This window comes from Amblyraja radiata, chromosome 30 (assembly GCF_010909765.2).
Source record: "Amblyraja radiata isolate CabotCenter1 chromosome 30, sAmbRad1.1.pri, whole genome shotgun sequence".
Lineage (NCBI taxonomy): Eukaryota > Metazoa > Chordata > Chondrichthyes > Rajiformes > Rajidae > Amblyraja > Amblyraja radiata.
In genome coordinates, this window is record NC_045985.1 from 12,301,850 (window position 1) to 12,307,849 (window position 6,000).

Below are 6,000 nucleotides of genomic sequence, written 5' to 3' on the forward strand. Positions count from 1 at the left end.
AGATTGCAAGATTTACTCGTCATATACGTAATTGCATATTACCTTTCTCCCTTAATTGATTTTCTCTATCTATGAATAGAATAGGTACACTTAGCAGCGGAAAATAATAATGATGATATTTTCTTTGCACATCACGATAACTGTTAAAAGTAAATGGAGTTTACGATCGCTGCACGTGATGCATTGTTTAACTTGTATTTTACCAAAACGTTGCAATAATTCTGTCCTCAAACAACAGTATAATCATCCGTTGGATCAGGCGACCAATGCAATATGTGTCCGCTCGTATATCAGATATATTCTGGATACCATGTACAACTGACCACCCACTGCTTGTTCATTTCTGCACTGGTTTTACGGGCTACCAGTTGGAGAACTGGGAGGACGATTGGGATGAATATACGTCAAATTACGTCAAAGGATGGCGAGAGACTGCTACACAAAATTTGTTTACGGACATCATTAAAAATGAAAGTGCAAATAAGTGTTTTTTTCAGATTTATTTCTACATTTGTACTTCTTGCATTTAAAGTTATGATATAGTACTCAGGCACATTTGTGATAGAAGCAATATATTTTAAATTCCTTACTGTATGATTACCAGATACTGAGAGTCAAATGTCAACAAGACAGTGCACAATAACGCTCTAGAACTATTGGAGAGGAGGAAGCACGGATGCCCTGGCACAATTTTTGGAGGAATTAACATTACTCCGGTCGTTGATTTAGGGCAACATGGGCTACTCCTCCCTAGAATTCTAATCTCAATAAGACCTAATAATTTAAAGTACATAACACGTGACTTCATGTTTTGTAATCTCATTAACAAGTTAACTACTGGACCATAGATTGAGGAAAAACGCCCCTGCTAGCCATGTGGTAGCTCTATCTCTCTATCTGACTGACAAGACAAAGTAGTATACAATACATTTGTCGGTAATTGTTAGGGAGGTTGATTATATTATGATTAATGTTTTTATTTGCGTCAGTGCACCCTCGATTTTGCTGGCCTGCAGTTTCAAAATGGCCTGATAACTTTCCGTCGACACCTTGCTCAAAAGTGAGAAAAATTATATCTGAATACATTTAGTTTCACAGTTTTTGCAAATATAACATATATCGCATATTTCGCCTGTACCGTTTATCGCCATCATTTTTGTATCGTGATTCTCATGCAAATTAAAATAAATGTTTGTTTTCTCATTGTATTCCAGTTTTACGACTGCTGATACTACATAGAAAACATAGACATAGAAAATAGCTGCATGAGTAGGCCAGTCGGCCCTTTGAGCCCACACCGATATTCAATAAGAACGACAATTCATCTAAAATCAGTACCCCGCTCTGATTTTTCCCCTTTTTTCAGACATATGTTCGGAAAATTTGTATACTTGATAATGCAAATATTGAAAGCCAAGGCCATTTGTCATCGAAGCAAATTATTCCCATAACTATTTCAATGAATCGACTTCCCAACTTCCCATTTTGCTTTTTGAAATGATTCAATTCCATCCTCTCTCGTTTTCTGCTCCTGTAAAGTTGTTTCCACTCCTATAATTGTTATGCCTTCCCTTTCATTTACCAGGCCTCTGCAGTTGAGAATTATTTTTCACCATATTTGTTATATTTCATGTTATATTCTCCGCCTTTCTGTTCCTATTCGGTCCAAATCAGGTTGGATTTACGATGGGGAAATCATGCTTTGACTAATCTTCTGTAATTTTTTGAAGATGTAACTAAATGGACAAGGGAGAGCTAGTGGATGTAGTGTACCTGGACCTTCAGAAACATGTGATAAGGCCCCACATAGGAGATTAGTGGTCAAAATTAGGGCACATGGTATTGGGGGTAGAGTGCTGTCATGGATAGAGAAGTGGTTGGCAGGCAGGAAACAACGATTAGGGATTAACGTGTCCCGTTCTGAATGGCAGGCAGTGGCTAGTTGGGTACTGCAAGGCTCGGTGCTGGGACCGCAGCTATTTCAAATATACATCACCCATTTGGATGAAGAGATTCAAAGTAACATTAGCAAATTTGCAGATAACACAACGCTGGGTGGCAGTGTGAACTGTGAGGAGGATGCTATGAGAATGCAGGGTGAATTGGACAGGTTGGGGGAGTGGGAAGATGCATGACAGAAGTTTAATGCGGATAAATGTGAGTTTATCCACATTGGTAGCATAAACAGGAATGTAGATTACTATCTAAATGGCGTCTAGTTGGAAAAGGGGCAGTACAACGGGATCAGTGGGTCCTTGTACGTCAGTCTATGAAAGTAAGCATGCAGGTAAAGCAGGCAGTGATAAAAGCGAATGGCATCTTGGCATTTATAACAAGAGGAATCGAATATAGGAGCAAATAGGTCCTTCTGCTGTTGTACAGAGCCCGAGTGAGACCACACCTGGAGTATTGTGTGCAGTTTTGGTCCCGTAATTTGAGGAAGGACATGCTTGCTATTGAGGGAGTGCAGTGTAGGTTTAGAAGGTTAATTTGCGGGATGGCGGGACTGTCATATGCTGAGAGTATGGAGCAACTGGGATGTACACTCTGGAGTTTAAAGGATCTCATCGAAACATATAAGATTGTTATGGGTTTGGGCACACTAGAGGCAGGAGACTTGTTCCCGATGTTGGGGGAGTCCAGCACCAGGGGCCACAGTTTAAGAATAAGGCGTAAGCCATTTAGAACGGAGACGAGGAAACACTTTTTCTCACAGAGAGTGGTGAGTCTGTGGAATGCTCTGCCTCATGCAGGTTCTCTTGATGCTTTCAAGAGAGAGCTAGATAGGGCTCTTAAAATAGTGGTCAGGGGATATGGGGAGAAGGCAGGAACGGGGTACTGATTGGTGATGGTCAGTCATGATAACATTGAATGGCGGTGCTAGCTCGAAGGGCCGAATACCCTATTCTGCACCTATTGTATATTGTCTATTCCACTCCTATCATCATAAACATAGTGATCCACATACCATCTCCATCTAGTCGTTCAGTCGTACAAATGATCATTCCCCAAATTGTTCTCCACAATTAACGAGCTATCCAAGACCAAATATTAAATGCATTTCATGCAGTGTACCTGGCATTAGAATTCATGTGATTATTCACAAACCTGATAATTTAATGTTATTTTCCAGTTCTGTGAAAATAAAATTATGGTATAAATAAGTCTCACGTCATGACAGTTTTATACAGGTCCTACATTCAACAACTTAATTCCATGGCGAGAGGAGAGGGGGTGCAGGTTGTGGGAGGGGGTATGTGTGTGTGTGTGTGTGGGGGGGGGGGGGTGTAAGGGAAGCATGTACGAAGGCAGAATTATTTTTGCCCTCATGCAAACTATTACCCAACGCGAGACGACGAGCGCATTCAAGGTTGCAACAGAAAAGTAAGGTTGAAGAAATCGATATATATTCAAAGACCATTTTGTGTAAGGAGCTTTGGTATCGGCGACTCATTCGTTGTCCCACTGGCACTCACTGTCTTCAAACTGCCACTGTTGAGAGTGATAATTATTAAGATCAAATATATATAGGATATTTAAATACCACATTTTACTTGAGTGGGAAATATACATCGGTCAGTGTAAACGATGACAGCCACGTCCCTTGTAAATGCTTGTTCCAGCATAATTTATTACTCCACTAAATATTAAAAACTATCTTGCACTCTTCCTCGGATACCAACATACCACGTTTTTTCTATTTCAAAGTAAATTCGATATGAGAAGCTTTGCTTATTTTCAGTATCCATTTAACAAAGCGAAATTTCTTACCTTAAATTAGCAATTGATCCACCCAGTTCAGCATAAATCAGTGCCAAACTGCAGGTGGTAATGATTAAAGTGACCATTTCGCTTTATAAATGCAGTCGATGGCTTTGCAGAGTACTTGCACTGTCTCCACAATAGCCATCTCGAGTTCGGGTTCGAAAGCAATGTTAATTTCACCTCCTCTATTTGTCCGCGGCTTCCTCCGCCGCCAGGGTCAGGTCATACTGAACTAAAAAGATTGTACTCCTTTCAATCCATCTGAACGGTTCAATCCACCCGCAATCTCGACAGTAAATGTCCCTCAAACATGTGCAGTTAGATCCAACGAGTTCTTCCGGTAGATTTATTTTGCTTCAAATTCCGACACATTAATTTATTTTGATTTCCCCTCAATTGTGGTAGCCATGGACATGTTGCCAATCCTTTTGTTTTCTTCCTCGACAGTATAAATGACCAGCATGCTCATTATATTTAACGGAAGCCGACGAAGGTTAACTGCTCTCTATTCGTTCCAGTAGGTATTAAGGTGCTTGGCTCTCTCGAAGTCAAGGAAAACTGAATATGGTGAGCCTTGATATGCACAAAATGTAGAATAAACCATTGTTAGAACAATGGTGTCACCTCTTTGCTAACAATGGTTTAGTCCACATTTTCCTTGATATACATCTCTTTTCATCGTTTACACTTCCTTATCTCTGTAACATCCTCTCGCCTGACGCTAAGTCTGGAGAAGGGTCTCGACCCGAAACGTTACCCATTCCTTCTCTGCAGAGATGCTGCCTTCCAGCTGAGTTTCTTCAGCATTTTGCGTCTATGTTAGATGTAAACAACATTTGCAATCCTTTCCTACACATTTAACTGAATGTTGAACTTGAATTAAAATATTTCCAAACTTGAATAATAGACTGCGTTCCTCCTTTAATTATGTTTTATTATCCAAACAAATTGCAAGTCATTGTGCCATATCTTACGTTTTGATAATGTTGAAGAGGCATAGATACGTCTGGATTCAGTTTTCGGCAGCGATGAAGGAATATAATAATAATAATAATAATACATTTTATTTGCGGGCGCCTTTCAAGGTCTCAAGGACACCTTACAGAAATTAACAAGAGAGAAAAAACATATAGTCGGAGTAAAATAAATAATAAAGACATCACCAATACACAAAATAAAGACAGAAATCGCTCCAAAGACAAAAAATCAAAAACACAATGTGAAGAGAGAGCAGCGGCAGCGTACACTCTCCCTTCCGACAGCCATCTTGGACACAGAATAACATATTAACTTACACACAAAAAAATCATCCCCCCACAATGGTTACCACTGTGGGGGAAGGCACAATGTCCAGTCCCCATCCCCAGTTCTCCCAAAGTCAGGCCTATTAAGGCCACCGCTATTGCCTCTACGGAGGCCCGATGTTCCTGGCCGTTCTGGCCGGGTGGTTTTGCCCCAGCGTCGGGAGAGTCCTCTCAGCGGCTGGGCCACCTGGAACGTCCGCTTCCTAACTGGGGACCGCGGCTTCCGAAGCCGACAGGGCCGCGCCGGTTTGGAGCTCCCAGGCTCCCGATGTTAGAGTCGGCGCCGCCCGCACCGCTCCGCAGACCCGCAGCCCGGAGGTGTTGAACTCGGCGGTCACAGCTCACCGGAGCTCCAGCGCGTCGATCCAGCGCGGCGACCCAGGCAAGGCATCGCCCGCTCCGCTCCGCGATAGCGCTCCAGCGCTGTGCCGTCACCAAAGCCGAGGTGCTGGGCGGTCCCCGCCAGGAAACGGCGCTCCACGCCCGCTTGTAGGCCACGAGGACGGGTCGACGGGGCAGCCCGGAGAAAAAGCTGCCTCACCAACCAGGTACGGACCTAGAAATGTTGTTACCCCCTTCCCCCACATTAAAAAGTAATTTCTCCCACACACAAGGCACAAGACTCACAAAAACTGCCAAAAAAAGGTGAATTAAACGGACGGCTTCTGGTTAGCAGCCGTTCCCCAAAATGGCTCCTCCTCCATCATATAGCAGTATTCTCTTATTGTTTGGATAAAAGGGATATACATGTGGATCATTGTTCTGTATTATTGTTCATTGGATGGCACAACAATCGACATCATAGCTTGGAATTACGTGGTAGATGTTAATGTTATGGAATGTTATATAGTCATGAGAAAATTAAAGGTAGAGGGCATAGTGGATATAATGTATTCATACCACCTATCATCTTCTATTAGCTTTTGGAACG